This window comes from Acomys russatus, chromosome 15 (genome assembly GCF_903995435.1).
Source record: "Acomys russatus chromosome 15, mAcoRus1.1, whole genome shotgun sequence".
Taxonomy (NCBI): domain Eukaryota; kingdom Metazoa; phylum Chordata; class Mammalia; order Rodentia; family Muridae; genus Acomys; species Acomys russatus.
Window position 1 is genome coordinate 8,803,139 of NC_067151.1, and position 19,791 is coordinate 8,822,929.

Sequence of the window (19,791 nt, forward strand, 5' to 3'; positions counted from 1 at the left end):
TATACAGGACCCAGTGTTTAGCAAACACTAGAGGAAAAACAGCTTCCTTCCCCCTGGCCTCCTTTCCTTTCTTCCTGTCTTTCTCTCTCAGTTACCCCAAGTACTTTTCCTGACTCACTTATCTCTTGTGACATCTGTGCTACCATACTGCCTTTACCCTGCCTATGAGAAAAGGAACCCAGGAGAACATGGACTAGTGGTGGTGTTAGTGCCCAGAGGAGATAATGAGACATGGGATAAAATTGAGGTAAAATAATGAAAGTTTGTTATCTACAGAAAACCTATGTATATGGTAGACACAGTTCCCCGTGGCTGACTCTGCAGTCACTCCAGGCGAGTGCAAGTATTATTCTTCTCCACTTGTCTGTGTTTGCAGTGGAGTAGAGCTAGGTGAACTGTCTAGTCACTGGTGCACAATAGAGATCAGGTGGCACCAAACTTTGAGTTTCTGCTGCAGAGTCTGCCAAACCTAGTCTTGCTCCCCAAAATGAAACAGGAAGTATTGTGTTAAAGCAGGACATCGGAAAACAATCATGACCATGAGGACCACTGTGACCCACGAACAATGAGGCAACTTCTTCTGTTACTGCAAGCTACTGGAACTTTGAGTGTGTTAAATACCAAAAATCCCTTACAGAACACACTATCCCAACCCCTGGCTTTCATACTGTGGCCCTTGTAAGGTGCTGCTGAGAGTTTGGATGTGTTTTATTTTGTTTGTTTGTTTGTTTGTTTGTTTGTTTGGAGGGTACCTCCCTCCCACTGGCAAAAAATTCAAATTGTCATGTAATGGATCATTTTTTTCATGGTGGGAGTATGAAATATGAACCTGAACCTTGCATTATTGAGCCTTCTACACATGAGGATTAAAGTTCACTTCCTAAAACCCATATGAAAAAGCCAGGATACATACATGTAATCCAAACACTGAGGAAGTGGAGGCAAGAGGGTCCCAGGGCCTCAGTAGCTTAACTGGTGAGTTCCAGGCCAATGAGAGACCTTGTCTCACAAGAAGTGGACAGTGTTCTTTGTATGACACTCAAGATTGTCTCCTACCCAGCTCCCGCATAGACCCACACACATATGTGTGTGAAACCAAAGATACGCTTACTCGTGTGAACATGTGCACACAGACACATGAACACATGCACACCTGGTAGCATAAGAAGAGAAAAGATATGAATTCTTTGGTCCCAACACACACCTACTACATCCAATTCTGCATTTTTAACAAGATCTCCAGATGGGTTCTTCTGCACATCGAAGCTGGAGAAACACTGATTTGGTGGCATTTTGACTTGGCATTGATTAACCCTATGACTACAGAGTTCAAAGTTGTTCTTTTTGTATTAATTTGTCAATATTTCTGATTATTTTATGAACAAAATCTCAGTTTGAGGCCTGTATGTCTTTCCCATCTCAATAACAACTACTGGGACCCGCTTTAGCAGGAAAACAAGCTCCAGATTCTGGGAGAGGCAAAGATGGTTAAGCGGCTGTAACTCTTGTTTTGTGTCAACTTCAGTGGTTCCTTGGTCCATGACAAGCAATGCAAATGTTCTAGATAAGGTAGTGAAAGAAAAAACTTCCAATGGATTGGTCCATAGGAAGAACAGTACTTAAAGAAAACATATAGTGAGATGTATTTGTTTTGGCATTCCCGACTTCTGACCTCTTTACCTAACATGACTCAGTAAGCAATTTTCTGTGCTCTGCACGGGCTGGGAGTTAGGAGATCTCTCTGTTGGATTATACATTTGAAGATGAAACATGCATGTTCAGAACTTACTTTTGGAATTTAGACATCTAGTAGACAATTTAAAGACTGGTGAATGTGCAGTCCAGTTGATAACAGGGTTATTGATTTCCTTTGTTTAAAGTTGTGTGTATGGGAAAAGTTATATGTGTATATTTTAGCATGAGTGTGTGGTACAGGCAAGTGTACATGTGGATACCAGAAATAAACATCAGGTGTCTTTCCTAGGTGCCTCTCAACTTTTGTGTTTAGGTTTTGACAATATCTCTCATTGAATCTGAAGCTCTTTGGTTTAGCTAGGCTAGCTGGCCAATAAGCTACTGGGTCTGTGAGCTCCCCCCTCATCCTCCCGCCTCCTCCGCTTCCAGCACAGGAGCTGCAGGTACCCACGTACCATGGGCACTGGAGATATGAACACAGGTCTTCATATGTGATTAACTGAGCTGTCTCTCCAGCCCCAGGTTATTTCTTTAGCATGCCTTTAAGGTGCACTGACATGTGCTGAGCTTCAGTTGTGCCTTCCTTTTCCTCTTCCTCAACCCAGAAGCACTGCTGCCGGCTGAAGGGCTCCTGCATGGCTCCTCCATGGCAGCCACTGTCTGGCCAGGGTGTACGGTATCTCGGATTTCTTAGTCTTTGAATCTGTCAGAGGCAAAAGCACCAAGGAGCTTGGAATTCTTCCAGGAAAAAAAAGGGGCTTAAAATATTCACTTTCATGAACCAGGAGACAAAAATCAAGCCATCGTTTTAAAGCCCCCAGCCAATCCCTCCCAAGCCTGCCTATCACTCATTCTGGTTCAATCAGAGCAATGTTACTGATGACCCTGCTGATAAGCAGTACTAGCAAAAGGCCCTGGGTAAGGTGTCCTGTGCTCACATTTGCGCTTATCAGTTCTCCATCATTGAGCTAAAGTGGTACCCTGCACTTCTGAGGCAATCGCTGCTTTATTCCCATCCTGGTCCTTACCTCCACAGCTTTGGTCTTCAAGAGCAGGAATCATTTTTGCATTGCTAATGGCTACATTCTGAGTATCTCAAATATGTATTCAATATGTTAGTGTTTCTATAGCCATTCGCTGGAATAAGAGAACTAAGATGGGTCCTATCCAGATTTAATTAGCAGTTACCCAGAAGTGTCACTGTTTCAGTCTCACAATGTGACGTGTGCTGAGCCTCACTGCCATGCATGGCTCTAAATACGTGGCAATATTTCTGTTCCCACGACATCAGGGACTTCTGGTAAAGTCACTGTTCACTAGGACCTCTCAAATAAATACGGAAGCAAGAGGGACCTTATCAGGAAATCCCGTTAAGGTGTGACCTTGTGTTGGGATGTCCTCTGCCCCTCACTGTGTAAAGCCATCTTGGGCATTCAAAGTGGGTTTGGCTCTAGCCGGAGTCCTACAGTGATCACTGTGAAAGTATCCCAAATCTTCTAAAAATGCATATTTAGCCAAGTAATTGCATTAATTTTTAAGGCCTAATTAAGTAATTGCATGCTTATTTTTCTATGTGTTTCCTGATAGCACTGCAGAGATGGGGAGAGAGCCAGAGGCAGCATTTCACCTGGACAAGTTTTCAAGTAGTATGTACAGAAGCACTGATGGCTCTGTGGTTCCTCTAAAATTAAGGAGGTCTAGATAGATGTCTAAAGGTTAGAAAAGGGAAGTGAGCCGGGACTCACTCGGGCTTGGAATTTGCTTAAGGGTAAAGGATTCTCTGGATTGGGTCAGGGTTGGGCTGCGTTTGTTAGTAATAGATTAGAAAACAGTGAGAACCACTCAAACTACAACTCAGGACCCAGAAGCTGCTCTTGGAATAACAGTGTTTGTGGTTTAGAATTGACACCCTTTTGAATTACCAACATAAACCCTGTTGCGCAAAAATATAGGCACAAAAGTACATTATTAAATATTCTCTACTGAGATTTGGGGCAGTGCTCAAGTGATAAAAGTCGTGCCTTTTGGATGGGAGATATCAATTAAAAAACAGATCCATCTCAGAAGAGAGGGACACCAAAGCCCTTAGACCCACACAGCCCTTGGTTTCAGGCACACTTGTAAATTTACAGAGACATGCTGACTTCTCAGTCACTTCCCTAACAAACCCCAGCTTCCCTTCTCCTAAACCCCAAAGTACACTGGGATTAACACAGCCTCAGCATTTCCCTCAGTCCACCGTGTTAGTTTCTGTTTGTTTACATTTTACCACCATGGCTTCTCACTTATTAGCAGCTAATAATTAACCCATCTGAACATCACCACATCCCATAAAGTCTGATATACTCCGAACAACTAGTTAGAAGCGTAAGTCATAGTGATGTCTTGAGAAGGTCTGGATGCAGGCTCAAGGCAAGGATGAGCTTGAAGTTGGTGGATGCTCCAAGACTGTCCTGGCCATGATTGGATACAGCAAAGGAAACCCAGACCCCGGAGGTCCAGGGCTGATCCACAACTTAGAGCAAGATATAAACTTGGCCTCCATGAAAGGGCAGCAGTCAGCCAGCACTCCCCCTGAACACAACAAGGATAGTAACTTTTACTTCTAATGTCGTGTGCTGCCATGTACTTTAAGGGCTTTGACAAGGCTCTGAGAATTTATGAATGTACTTTGCATCCAAATCAGTCTACTCAATGCAATTTGAATGATTGATTCACCAATGAGGTCAGACATGCTAGGATTACTACCATCTCGTCTCCATCTTGGTTTTGTTAGTTTGTTTGAGACAGGTCTTACAGTGTAGCCCTCGATAGCCTGGAACTTGCTTTGTAGATAAGGCTCGCCTTGAATTCACAGAAATCCTTCTGCCTCTGCCTCTGGTGTGCTGGGATTAAAGGTCCATGCCACCATACCCAGCTTGTCCATGTATATATGTGGACAATATTATACTGAGATAGAGAATGCTTCCAAGATACTCATTTTAAGAGACCAGTGTAAAATGTAAGCTTTACACATCTCCTCTGTCCACTTAGCCTGACCGTGTATCTGGCCTGACCCCATGGAAGGCTCCTTCCATGTTCCAAAAGATATCTGCATTCTACTGACACACACAGGTATCACATGCTTCTTGTTTTCTGAAACTTATTTTAATGGGGGCAAGAGAAGGACTTTCATTGACCTCTGTGTGTATCCAGCACTGAGGTAAGTAACTTCAAGAGCATGATGTCAATTCTCTCAACAGTCCTGGGAGATGTTCCTTTCACAGACAAGGGAAGAAAAGGTAGAAGTTAAACCCTACAAGCTTGTAGATTGAAATCCCTTGTAGGTCTTCAAAACCCTCAACCCCATGAAGTGTTGTGGACTCTCAAATCAGCTTGGTCCCTTTGAGCTTTGGGTCTTGTCTTCATTGAGAGCTGAAGGAGGAATCAACCTCCCATCTCTTGTTTTCAGTACCGTTGAATTGGGGGAAGAAAGATAAGGGTACCCAGGGCTCCTCAACGGGGAGGGGAGAAGCTTCCGGGGCAGCTGGCAGGCCTGGCTAGGTAGCTGAGTCCAGGAAAGGTGGAGCTGCTAGCAGAAGCCGTCCCCAACAGCACGGCGACACTGCAGAGTCCCACTCCATCCTGTTTTCCCAGGGCATAAAACTGCCCCAGCTCCTTTGCTCTACGCAGCGGGAAATACTGGGAGCTGGAGGCCGCACTTGGAAGCTCAGAAAGACCGCTGAGGTGTAGTGAGTGACAGACCGCGGAGGGCGGGGTTGGGGGCCGTCGGGAGAGCTGCTGGGACTCGGTAATGGAAGGGGCTGGGCTAGCCACGTGACTGCAAGGAGGCGGAGATAGGCAAGCTGGAGATCAGACTGACAGGCGCGGGAGGGGTGCGGAGGGGTTTCGATCTGAATAATTGAGGAGCGATTCAGCAGCAGCAGCTGCCTCCAGCCTTCCTCTACCACCGCCCGCCGCCCCCATCTCAGCTTTAAGTGCAGACCGCCGGCCATCAGCATCCAGGCCATCACCTCCAACCCCTCTGGTGAGTGGATTTTTCCCCTTCACCACTGTCTGTGCCTCCTGCGTGGCCCCTGGCTTCCCAGCTGGACCCCCGGAACTAAGATGAGCCCCCAGACACCCGAAGGGAGCAAGTGGGAACATGGCGCGGGGGTTGTGGGCGACCTACAGGAAGGGGGTCCCTGCAAGAAAGAAGGAGCGAGGTCAGGGTCACGTGGGCTCCTGCTGGGAATGGGGACCCCCCGGTAGCATCCGTGCTGTAGGGACGCGCGGGAGCTGGCAGGCGGGGCGCAGGGTAGCTCAGCCTCCGCCGCGGCAGGAGCGCGAGGCTGAGATGCTGGGAGCAATCTGGGCCGCCCGGGTCTCCGCAGTCGCGGGGCCCATCCTGTCCTCCAAGCCTATGCATGCACCTGACTGGGGCAACTGGGCTCTCGGCCTGGCACTGAGCCCTTGGGAAAAGAAGAGATGTTTTCCGGGCGCGGTCCCAGAGGAAGGCGGGGCCAACAATCTGTCCTTTTACCTGAGCAAAACTCTTCAAAGGGACTCCAGCGGAGCCCGGCGCCCCGACTAGGCTGGTGCGCCACGAGGAGCATCTGTCCGGGCCAACCCGGAGACCATGAAGGAGGATGTGACGGGAGAGGTATCCGGGTACATTCCTGCCTGGAGCCGGGAGGCTTTTGAGAGGACTCTCGCCCGCACAGTTTCGCCTCTTTAGCCTGGCCTTTCCCCTAGCCCCAACACACATTCAGTTTCTCGTGAATTCTGAGGGACAGAGTAGGGTGGCATGGACCCGAGCCTCCTCTCCCCCCTGAGTCACCACTCCTCCCCTGCCAAATGTGCATTTTATATTACGATCGAACGGTAAGGTAGAGACTGTGAAATGACTTAGAAGGAATGGAAAGATGAGGGAAGGTGGGAGCAGTAGGGCTGTCGCCTGTTTTTGGTGGTGATCCTGCTACGTGTGCGAAATTCGGTCCATTGAGATCTTGAATCGAGAGACTCAAAGGATGTTCGCCTGAGTGACGGAGGCAGTAACTGGCCAGAGTAGCCAAGGGTTGCTGAGATAACCTGCCTCTGCCTGGTTGCCCAGGGCGCTGGGGAGATGGTTAGAGAGTGGGGCGCTGTCCGCGGTGCTGAAAGTTGTCTGCTGTACCTGGGGAACTAGTGAGGTCCCCCTTGCCTGGGAGCTTTCCCTGCAACTGAGATCCAGCACCTAAATGGCATCCATTGTCTACTGTTTACGTAGAAAACAACTGGGCATCTTTTGCTTTCCCCGGGCTCTGCTTTCCTGACTTTCTTGAGAGGTTCCCAGCACATCTGGGTAGAACAATGCGCCCCTGTCATTTCAGGATGTGGCCTGGCTACTCCAGGTGATGCCCTCGTTCTGCCTGGCCCCGGTCTTCCAGTCCATAAAGTGTTGAAAAAACAGTTAGAAGTGCTATCCTGTTAAGCATTTCTGTGGTTTTCGGGAGCCAGAGAAATTTAAGGCAACAAAAAAATTAAGTGCATTCATTAAGAAGGAAATAGATCCGTGCTTGTTTGAGGTTGTGACACTTTTCTCCCCTCCAAGCTCTTCTCTCACCACTACATGTTGTTTACATCCTCCAAACACCAATTTTAATACAGTGTGGGTTTGTTTCTTTAACTACTGCCTTCCTATGGGTAAGATGAAGAAAAGAGTGGGGCAATTGTGGGGAGGGTTAAGAGAATATTTATTTACTGAGCACCTACAGTCCGTGCCAGACAATATCATCTTGTTTCAAGTTCACACCAATGCTTAAGACATTTTAAAACTGACATTAGGGCTCTTGAATGCAGAAGTTGGATTCCTATCCCATTGTGCTTACCTCCTATGTCCGGGTCACTCTCCTGTTCTTGTTCACGTATTTGACTTTCAGCAGATGTGATGAGGGTGGGGAAATAGTAAACTACAAAGTGGGGAGAGCTGCTTTCTCAAATCGTTTCTTCTTTCATCTGCTCACCCACCCGCTGTCACTCACTCCCACCCTCCCAACTGTTTTATGCCTGCTACAACTGTTCACACAACTTCAGCTCCAAATTTACAGAAACAGGTTGGAGGATTAAACTATCAGGCTTTCCTGGAAGGAAAAGAAGGAAGAAAGTGGAATACTGAGTCTGGGAACCCACATGTGCCTTCATTTTAGATTTGCACTGTTGTATTTAGGGTCAGAGTAGTTGTAGATATGTGTTCAGCACCACTGGTATACAGAAAGGAGGCTGTGAGAACTCAGAGGTGTCGTTCTTCTCAGTCACATAATTGAAAAGTTAGTATCTAAATCCCGCAAGTGTGTTCCAGAGCCAGGACTATTCTCACCAACCCATGGCGCCTGAGATGCTCACCCACAACGCCTCCTCATCACCTTTCACAGGGATATCAGCAGCATGATACACTACAGATGCAGAGCTTACAGACAATCCCCTTAGCTACTGTTTCTTCCAGCTTTTTCCTCTTCTGTCTCTGCTCCAGTCCTGTCTGCCTCAATGCACCTGAGAGGCAAGCTCCTTCAGTGACATGATTCCTATGAAGCCGTTCACAAACAGGGACAGTGCCATGGGTGTCCTCAACAAACCATTGCTCTCTATACTTTCTCCAAAATCGATGATTCCAAAACCAAGCAGCTCCCCCATGCTCCAAAGAGAGTTGGAAAGGGGCTCTGAGATAATCTAGGCAGAAATACAGATTATGTAAGTGCCAATACCTATAAAATGCTTCCCACGGGCTAGGCATGATGCTAAGCCTTTCGTCCATCATTTCTTGGGTCTCCTCAACTCTCTCAATTACAGAGCTTGATCAGAGATGGCCTCAAGGTTGCTGGTCATTCTAGCAGCTGTGACATTCCATTCACCACTTCTCCTTGTTTCTTTTAACAGCCTGTAGTAAAATTTCATCTTCAGTCATTGGATTCCTGTGGGTCTAGTGATTGCATTGGCAGAGTGGACACTGGTACATTGAGTTGATAGTTCTATCTTGCTTCAAAACTTAGTTTAGATATTCAAAAATCAATCTAAATGGCACTGAAATGCAAATGGATCTTCCACGTGTTAGCTCTTCCTTAGAGATCACCATATGTCTTTCTATTGCCTTTGCCAACATGTTGCTTCAGCCTCCCTCTAGGCCCAGTTAAGGCATAACTCATATTAATCTCATATTAAATAGCCTCACAAGCCTACAGATGCTATTGATGGGGTGCTATAAGCCCTGTGAACCATAGTAAACTGTAGGGAGCCTCTCTATCCAGTATGGTAGTCAAGAGCTGCAAAGACCCATTTAGAGTCAAACTGTAACTAAAATATTTGGAAGTCAGTATCTCATGTTTCAAGTGCTCAATAACCATGTGTGACAAGTGATTACCTTATCAGAAGGAACAAAACTTTTCCATCATTGCGGAAAGGTCTGTTAGACAATGTCACTTTAGAAAGTGAAAAAAAAAAAAAAGAAAGGAAGGAAGAAAAGAAAAAAATCTCACAGCAACAAAGAACTAGGTGTTGAGGTGACTAAAGCATTTAAAACTCTCTTTGAAGCTACTGACAAGAAGGGAGAAAAGAAAACTAGTACCTACTGTGTCTCTAGCAGTCCAAAGATGAGGAGGGTAACCCAGCTTGCAAGGAGATGCATGTCTGCTTTGAGGAGCCTTGGGAGTCGGCTTCCTATGAACTCTATGAATGGGTTGGTGGTTTGGTTTGGTTTCGTTTCGTTTTGTTTCATTTCGTTTCGTTTCCTTTGGTTTCCTAAATTCCAACTCAGAAGCAACCATGCTCTTGTCCAAAGTTTAAGTATAATAACGCAGTAATGTGTGTCTGTCTTATCTTAGCAAGTGCTTTGTGATAAGCCTGGGGATAATAGTGGCTTGGAGTGAGCCTTAAGTGTGCTGGTTGGTGACATTATAGACCCGTCCTAGAGCTCCCTTCTCGCATCCATAAAGCACTGATGGGATTTTCATAACTGCCCAAACAGTGATGGGAAGACTGAGGGGCAGCTAGAGGGGAGTGCTTAAGAAGTGTGGTTAGATGCAGTCTTTGATCATTACATACAGATATGGTGCAGCCCATGCTCAAGCAGGGTGGTTCCGGCTGAATGGCTTCTGAGTGTTTTTAAATCTGGATAAGAATGTGTTTTGCCTTTGTTTTCATTTTCATTGAAAAGCAGAATGCTGAATTTAAATTTTTGATTGCTTAGAGTTCTTATTGGTTAGGTTCTACCAATAGAAGGTGTGCACTGTTTATAGTTTAGTTTATTTGACCCTGAGCATTTTCCACTCTGAAAAAATGTCATTAACTAAAAGGTCTTAGTGTCTCGAAGAAAACTCCTGGGATATTAGGGACTGATAAACAGCACCAAAAAGGTGTGTTGTGGATATTCCTCAGTGTAGATGGTGAGAGGGATGGATAATTTAAAAGAAATGTTTTATTACTAGTGAACTGAGCTTCAATCCATCTCACGAGTGTGAACAAAAAAACCAATTCTATTTCATGCATTTATTAAATCAATAGAAAGGTAAAAAAAAATCCATGATTTCAGCTGAATTCTTGAGGCTGCATTAAGTATTCTGGCCTTAAATAGGAGCATTTGTAACATGAATTCTTTAGGTAGACCTGTCTGAGTCGTGAGTAGAACTTGAGAATCCAGCTAGCATAGACTCCCAAGCCTGGGCCTTAGTCCCTACCCCTGCACCTTGCCTGATGCTACTCATGCCTCAAGCAGGAGTGCTTTCCACGTGCAGCCAGAGCTTGCTTCACATTTGATCCTTAGCTATTCTCCCCTTTTAACATGGGCTCAGATACCATAGAAGAAAAGCCTACAAATGAAACTCCTCCAGCAGATGATTCTTTCTTTAAAAACATAATACAATCTTATGCGTGCAACATGTTTGATGATATTCACTGTCCTCCCCACACCCTTCCTCTCTGCTCCCCAGAGAGCTACCACCATCACCCCACTCCTCTCAACATTAAGTCCTTTATGCAAGAATCAGATAACTCTTAATTGTTTTTGTTATAGCTGTTGTTCATCTTGAAGACTCTGTGAGGCCATTGTGATGATCTATCTATCAGTCATCACCTAAGAAATCAAAATGAGATTGGCTAAAAGGAATCAGGCTCTCTGGCAGGTCATTCCCTTTCTTAGCGATTTCAATCTGACACAGAGAAGGATGGGGACTTGCAAGATGCTCTGGTCCCGGATGGTGGCCAAGCATGTCATCCCCAGACCTTTTTTAGATATGAAATTATATTAGTAAAGGAAAAACTATATTCTGAAAGGCTGATGACCTTGACCTAGTAAATCATTTTAGCTTAAATAATAAGCATCCTTAGTTGAGAGTCAATTATTTGCATAGCACAAATTGTTTTGTGGCTGGGCCTGGATTTTCAAAGACAGAAGGAAGATGCTATTGCCCTGAGCTGAAAAGCTCAGTATTTTGTTTGTTAACTAATGAAATTCTCTGGTTGTTCTATATTGGAGCAGCAGAAACGTGATAATTTAGTTTTTGTTTTTGTTTTTGTTTTTGTTTTTTGGTTGTTTATATATATATATATATATATATATATATATATAATTTAGTTCTAACGCTGGTCTTTAGAGTATGCAATCATCTATTTAATCAATAATGTAATTGAAAGGGTCTTGTCCTGGCACAGAAACATGGTGGCAAGGATGCTTGAAACTCTTACAGCCTGGCACATGGGCACTCAAAAAGTATTTGTGGAATTCAGCATATTTTTATATGCTGACTGGCCATATACTCAGCCAGCCAACTCTCTCTCAAGAAATGAGTATTGGGCCTAGAGAGATGGCTCTGTGGTTAAGGGCAATTGCTCTTGTCAAGGACTTGGGTTCACTTCTCAGCACAAGTTGGTGGCTCACAACCATTGCTAACTCCAATTGCAAGGAATCCAATTCCCTTTTCTGATCTCTGCAGGCATACGTGTGGTACACAGACATACATGTAGGCAAAACATTTATAAGCATAAAATAAATTAATCTTTTTTTAAAAGAAATGACTCTTACCTAGGTTAAGGAGAAGACTGGGTATTTGATCTGCAAGCATGAGTGCCAGAACTGGGACCCAGAGAATCCACAGAGAAGCCAAGCATGGCGCCATGTACCTGCAATCCCAGAGCTAGGCAGAGCCATGAAGAGTAATGCCAGAACTTTCTGCCCACCTAATCTAGCCAATCAGTAAATTCCAATTTGAGATCCTATCTCAAAAAGTAAGGTGGGGAGCAAGAGAGAAAAGATACTCCACAGCAGCCTGGCCTTGACCCATGCATGCACAACCTCATATACAAATGCATGTGCATGCATGCACCACACACACACAGAAACAACAGCTTTTAACAAATGAAATAGGATACAAACATAGAACACCATATTTTACTCCGATATTCCTAGTGCCTCAGTGGGTCACAGGAACTAATAACGGCCAAGACAGACTGCTCCTAAGAATTATGTCTTGCCGACGCCGTCAAAGGACAGGGGACATGTCAACTATTGGGTCTTGGATTTCACTGTGGCAAGGCAACTTCATAAGCTCCAAGCTTAGACCGAATTGTGTGTCTTTTTCATCTTTCCCTGTCACTTTTCCGCTTTAATGTGTCATTTTCTTGAGAGAGCGTTTGGCCGGTTTTCATGATAGCGACAGGAATTGCTCTTGTTCTGAATTCAGAATGAGCACAGTGTAGTGTGGAAGTGCATGCGTTAATTACCAGACAGCTCAAGGCCTGATGGTTCACAGTAGAGTAGCCTGCTCCGGCAGGAACTGGGTTCGCCTTTAAGGTGGGGGGGAGGGAGCAGCGGAGGGGTGGGGGGGGAGTGGTGGTGAGAGAGAGAGAAAGAGACAGAGACAGAGACACACACAGAGACAGAGACAGAGACAGAGACAGAGACACACACATACCGAGACAGCAACACACAGAGACAGCGACATCAGACAGACATTATTATAGTCTAGTTCATGAGTAAACAAATGCTCAGAGTTAATTAATTCTCACTTGCCAAAGGCAAAATATTCCTACCCAGTAAACCAACTTACAAATGAACAAGCTGGTTTCCATGGCCCTTTCATTGTTTTAAATGATTTTTCCTTTTTTTTTTTTTTTTTGTTTTTTGTTTTTTGTTTTGTTTGTTTGTTTGTTTGTTTGTTTTTCGTTTTAGCAGTACATAAAAAACAACTGGACCCAGGTGTTAAACATTCTGCAGAGAAAACGGTCTTCCTAATTTGTCTTCACTGGTTGTTTATTAGAGATTTTTGTCTCTACCACATTAGCATTATGCTGGTATTTAATAACCAACCACCATGTAACCTAGCTCTCTCACTTTCTACCCACAGAAATCTAAGCACAGTCACCCAAGTTAGTGGCAGAGGTAGACATAAGACCAAAGCTCCTTTCTCTCTTTTCTCTCCACCTGGGTTAGAGTCTCTCTCTCTCTCTCTCTCTCTCTCTCTCTCTCTCTCTCTCTCTCTCTCTCTCTCTCTCCCTCTCTCCCTCCCTCCCTCCCTCCCTCCTTCTCTCTTTCTTTCCCCCTTCTCTGTGTGTGCATGCATGTTTTCCTCTTAATAAAGTAGCCCTATGTCTCACCAACAAGTTGCTTAGCAAATGCATAGACCAGCCCCTGTCTCTGTGGGTTTAGTCCATTTGGGGATATGAAATGGTTTGTTAGTCAGAAGAGCTGGCTTCCTTGTCCACTTCAAAGTGTACTGGCTACAAAATTTGAGCCAGCATCACTCTACATCTTCAAGAGTTAGCTTTCTCTGCCTTCTTGAGAAATGGTCCAGTTGCTAAAGTGTTTGCCAGGCAGGCACGAGGCCCTGAATTCAATCCTTAGAATGTACGTAAAAGCTGGGTGGGGTGACTTGCACTTGTGTTCCTAGTGCTGGGAGCCAGAGGCAGACAGACAGACAGACAGACAGACAGACAGATCAGCAAGTTATATAAAATCCAGAGACTTTCTCAGAAACCAAGGTCAAGAGTGACTGAAGAAAACACCTCAGATTCACCTCTCTCTCTCTCTCTCTCCACACACACACACACACACACACACACACACACACACACTCGTAGAATCTACCCCTTCATCTTATAAGAAAGACCAATGAGAACATCTGTAAGAACTTCTTGAAGACTACAAAATCTATATAAAGAAAAGGGTGTCTTTTCTGTTTCTAATGAACCCTGAACTAGGACCATCAATTAAATCAATGCCATTAGAGTAGAGAAAATCTTGGATCTAATCTTGCTAGCCCAGAAAACTGTGCTTGTGTGGGAGGCTTCCTGGTTTCTTCTAAAACCAATAGTCCCCAGCCTAGGCAGTGCTGCCTCATTAGCAGGTAATTGTAACTTTCATGGTCACTATCTTGGTCACCATTCTATTGCTGTGAAGAGACACCGTGACCATGGCAACTCTTATGAGAGAAAGCATTTCATTGGCAGCTGCCTTAAAGTTTCAGAGGTTTAGTTCACTATCATCATGGTGAGAGGCATGGCGGCAAGCTGGCAGGCACGGTGCTGGAGAAGTACGTGAGAGCTACATCCTGATCTGCAGAGACAGACAGGCAGATAGACAGACAGACAGACAGACAGACACCGGGCCTAGCATGAGTTTTTGAAACCTCAAAGCCCACTCCCAGTGACACACTTCCTCCAACAAGGACAGATATACTCCAACGAAAACAAACCTCCTAATCTTTTTCAAGTAGCGCCAGTGCCTGGTGTGTAATCATGCAAACATATGAGCCTATGGGGGCCATTCCTATTCAAAGCACCCCAGACACAGAGAAGAGAGAACGCAGAACACACTGCACAAAGCAAGCCTTAGAAATAAAATTTGTTCCATGCAAAGTACTAGGCACAGTGTCCTCACTGCGAGACACTGTTCCAATCGATGTGGCACTCTTGGTCCCTAATCATCAACTGATACAGAGACAATTTGCTCTTGGTCTCCTCCCTGAGGTGAAACACACCCATGCTGTGTGAGATGTAAGACAGTTCTGAAGCTTTACCAGGCTCCAGTTGTCTTATTAAGAAATTAAGCAAACAAACAAAAACCTGAGTCAGAAATCAGTGTTTTACAATCACCCTTAGGACTGACGAGATGGCTTAGTGGATGGCTCCTGCCACTAATCATGACAAACTGAGTTTATCCCAGAGACCCACATTATGGAAGGAGAGAACTTTTTTTCCCTAAACAGGGTTGGTTTCTCTGTGTTAGCCTTGGCTGTGCTGGACTTGCTTTGTAGACCAGGCTGGCCTTGAACTCACAGAGATCTGCCTGCCTCTGCCACCCCAAGTGCTGGGAGAGAACTGATTTCCAAAAGTTGTTCTCTGGAGTCTACACACATGGCATGACACGTGTGAACATGAACATATGTGAGTGCATATGTGCACTCATGTACACATGCATGCATGCCCACACACACAAATAAATGTAACAGAAATTCTACAACAGAACAAAACAAAATCATATTCTAAAAGCTTGTATAAGAATCCCTCTCCAATTTCAATAGGGCCAGAGTCCTAATAAGATAGCATGATGTGAGGCCTAAATTAAAGATTTGGATTTAGGACCCAAAATCATGGGTCATATTTCTGGAAAATGCCTTCTTTGTGGTGTCTTGAAGAAATATTCGTCTGTGGTTTTTCTTTATGATGCATGGAGTTAGCTAGAAATCTGAACCTTGGACCCCTGCCCTCCAGACACCAGTAGCAGTCTGACCCTCAGCGTGTGCAATAACGCGCTATGAAGGAATTTCTGAAGAGACCAGAGAGTCTCAGGTGGACACATGAGGAAGGAAGGAGGCTGCTGAGGAAACAGGAACAACAGGAATGCTAACTGCATAGACAACAATAACACACGTGTGGACCCAGGTACAGCCTCGACTGCAGCTGGGGCTGTTCTTGTAGCTTGGAGGTTATCCTTTGAGCAGGGTTTTTATTAAGTGTTTTCAGAACATCATTGGAGCCAGGTCTAGTTTGTGGCAGGCAGCAGAATCAAAGAATCTAACCTTAAAAAAGAGAAGGAATCTCAGCCATCTCCTTTCTCTGTTTGCAGCTATTAAAGTTATTAAAACCCAGAGATGCTTGGTTGTCCACGGTCAGCCTCAGGTTGGCTCCAGTGTCAAGACTGGGCCTCAGTGCTGTCTGTATTCTGCCTGCTCTGCAAGGCCTTCAGGAATCACACTCATCACCAGAGCATAATCCAGTGACACAGAGTGTGATTTTAAATACCCCAGAGGCTCTACGTTTTCTGCTGCTTACTATTAAGATAGGATTTCTTCCCTACAGTCTGGTATGGACCAGGTCCCTGGCTGTGCCCACATGAGAGCATTCTCTTCAGAAATGCCAGCCAACAGCACCCCAACATGGTAGCATGCTTTCGGCCCCCACCTCACATACCCTCCCTTGCCTCTTTTTTCCAACTGACAGGGATTACAGAAGCAAGCCTGACAGAAGGCATCTCAATCTCTGGTGATTGTAAGAATAATATGCTGTCTGTGCCTCCATGCAGATGATCACAGCCCATTTTCTGGATGAGAGAGCCTTCAGAAAGATGGAGCCGCTGTACCCAAATACATCAGGCACAGGAAGGCAGAGCCCAGAGCTCCTGTGTGATTTGTGACACAGTTAAATTCTTCCCTGGTCAAAATAATTCTGATAATATATCCAAGTTTATAGTCTAAAATTTCTCTTCACAGTCAAGTCAGTCTGTGAATATAGGGGACTCTGAGATCATTTGTTTCTTACCCCCTCCATTGTTACCGTGCTATTTTTCTTCCACCTTTAAGATGACACACATCCAGTACAAAGTATCTAAGCTAATGAACTCACTTTGCAAGAATAAGAACTGGAAAAGGGAAGCCATTTGCCCATATTTGCACAGCGAAGGCATCCTCCTCTCCAGGACAGCACCTCTCCCTCCATCACAGAGGCCTTCTGCCCAGCCAGAGAAAACAACATCTTCTCAGCCTCCTCAAACCTCCTCCACTCTTATTACCCAACCCTCCAAGGATGGATGCAGATTCTGGCTGCATGGTGTCCATAGATTCTCGGAAGAACCTTGCCGGAAGCTCCTACGCTTCTTTCCCACCATTCTGTACCAATGCATGCACCACATAAAGAAGATAGCTAGGAAAAAGCTTAGAGCACCTTATGCATAGGTCTAAGGCCATCACTCTGACAGTGAACACCACAACAAAACAGTAAACACATAAAGACAGAGGCCAGGATCCATGAGAGTGCAGCAAAATTCACCCAATGTTGAAAAAAACAAAAACAAAAAAAAACCATGCAGTGATCAAGAAAGGGAAACAGTCAACTCTATAGTCTTTTCTTCTCCAGAAGAAATAATTTTTCCTGAGTTTTCCAGCCTAATGCTTTTCACTTAGCACATACAAATTTGTGCTTATCAAAGTTTTCTGACCTGTGGCAGTAATACTTTATGTCTAAATTACTTCTGAAGAATCATTTAAAGGTAAAAATGGATTGTGTTTCAGCAAAGATTACATTGGAAAGAAAAGTCAGATCATTGCGATGAACATCTGCAAGTGAAGATGTGTGGACAGAGGGACATACTGTGGGACACACTGACACGCTACGCTTCCATGGCGAAGTGTTTCCTATACTTCATTCTGTTTAATTTTGTGTTTGCTTCTTTTGTTTTGTTATTTTTTTATGGGGGAGGGGCGGGAAGGTTGCAAGGGCAGAGGGCAGATAGGAGGGGACCCAGAGATGAGTGGAACTGGGGTATGTGATGTGAAAACTGCCTCATAACCTATTATGAACAAAAACTTGTCTTAATCAGTTCTGCTAAGACTGATCTCCTAGAAAAGAATGAAGCCAAGCTCGCCAACCCCCGAGAGACCGGCTTGTATGCTACTTGGTGCTGATCTCACTATGTATGGGGTGATGGCATGGGTACTGCACAGAATGAAGCCAAGCTCACCAAGCCCCCAGACACTGGCTTGTATCCTACTCGGTGCTGATCTCACTATGTATGGGGTGATGCCATGGGTACTGCCAAGGTTCTTTCTAGTGAAGAAACCAAATTGGTGGTTGAAGATGCCCTGTGGCACAACCTCAGAACTCACAGGGCTTTGTGGATAATCATGCAGAGGCTGGGTGCTTCCTGCAAGGGAGACATCTCTTGCCCTTTGCGCTGAGTCTATGCATCCCACTTCAGAAGGTATTATGGTCTATCCTTGCTCTGAGCAAATTTGGGTCGGGCTTATCCTGGCCAGACACCTCCACATGGGACCCTGACCTTTGAAATTTAATATGAAAAACAGCCCTAGGCTGGTAATGACTCATCTTCAAAACACAGATGGAATCGACACTCATGCATGTTAGTCTTTAAATGAGACAACTCTGTTACTTCTAAAACAAGCCAAATAACCATCTTGATTATTTTAATGTTGCACCGTGCTGACCAGTTATCCTGCCCCCAAACAGGAATAAACGATGCAGACAGCCTGGGGTCGATTTTAGATTCTCTCCTAGTCACAAAGCCTTTGACACACTTCCCAGCCTCAGACTGCAGAGAAAGAAAATATCTGAATGAGTATAGACTGCTATGCCAGAAATAAATTCCTAATATAGACGACTAAAATATGCCACTATAGAGATAAGCCATCAAAATAGAAGCAAGGCATTTTGCCTCAGCACAGTCTTAGTGTGTGTACTCTCCTTTGTAAATGGGCACTGTGGTGCTATCGCAGTGCCTGTACGTCTAGCACTTGGGAGGCTAACGCAGGAGGATTATGAATTAGAAGTCAGCCTGTGCTACAGAGTAAGATCTCACCTCAAAAAGTAAACAACTAAAAACCTCACTAGCCAATGGAACATTATGATGTCATCTCTTATGCATGCAACTCCACAAAGGCAAGACACCGAGTGTTCTTAGAGTCAAGAAGGGTGTGGTGGCTATGTCGTCACACTTCTGGTCATCTTAGGAACTACATTTACCCATTTCATCTCTGAAATGAGTATTGCTGTTTCCATTCACAAATTAGAGTGCTAGAGCATTTACAGGGCTGCGGTACTGTCACCTAGGCAGTGAGTTAGGGTCGAACCCCCATATGCTATCACATACACAGCCTAGCCATCTACCCCTGCCATCTTTGGCTTTGCGTTCTCTCTGAAAGAGATCACCCCTACTGCAGCTCACTGTGTGCGTGGGCAATCGAAAGAACCTACAACGTTATCACTACCTAAGCAGAGAGCTGGACCCAGGTTTCCAAAGATTTGCTGTGAAACTTTGAGTAAATTGCACTGTTTCTAAAACTCAAGTCACTTCATCTACGAGAGATATTTTCTGTTTACTCATTCATTCATTCATTCATTCATTCATTCAACAAATACGCTTTAAAAATGAAACCACCATTGGGGACAAACTGTTGTTAAAGGAGAAGCCACAATCCATGACATTTTTGCTCAAATGAAAAATAACGAAATCCCAGCCCTCTCACATCTGTGGAGGACAGTCACAATTAGTGCTTTTAGTGCAGTGTCTTCATTAGGGAGGTGCCTCAGATCCTTGCAACTGCCAAGGAAACAAGCCAGAACTTAAGGAAAGCAGAGACTTGCATCTCAAGATTCCTACAAGTAGGACTGATGGAAAATAGGGTTTTCCTAAACATTCTAGTACACACAGTATCTTTAGGCTTAATATTCTAGAAGCTCAAAATATATTCATATATGTAAAGGGAGTCATTTCCTACAGCCAAAGCAAGAACGCACATGGAAGACAAAAGATCATTGGTGGGAGGTGGGTGATAGGAGGGGCACTCAAGCAGAACAGGAACTTGGCATTTGATAGGACGAGGACTGGGAAGTTTCATTTGCTGGAAGAGCGTACAGTCAAAATTCTGAGCAAGTCCTCCCTTCACTCCCCACTGCTGTGAGAAAACGCCCCAACAAGAGCAACTTAGGAGAAACGGTTTTGTTGTGGTTCGGGTTCCAAGCCCCCATGGCAGGGAAGGCACAGCGGCTGGAGCTGCAGGGAGCTGGTCACCTTGCCTCTGTGTCAAGATGCAGAGTGGTAGCAATGCCTGCTAGCTCACCATCTCCACTGTACATAGT

At 44.9% G+C, this 19,791-nt stretch overlaps 1 protein-coding gene across 1 annotated transcript in view; it reads left to right on the forward strand.

Annotated features, from left to right (window-relative positions):
- The first annotated feature begins 5,534 nt into the window (after positions 1-5,534).
- Slc7a14 (solute carrier family 7 member 14) overlaps positions 5,535-19,791 on the forward strand; it is a 105,546-nt gene continuing 91,289 nt past the window's right edge. The window contains exon 1 of the mRNA XM_051157002.1: positions 5,535-5,722. The gene's annotated coding sequence lies outside the window, so the exon portion shown is untranslated. The remainder of the gene's footprint in view (positions 5,723-19,791) is intronic.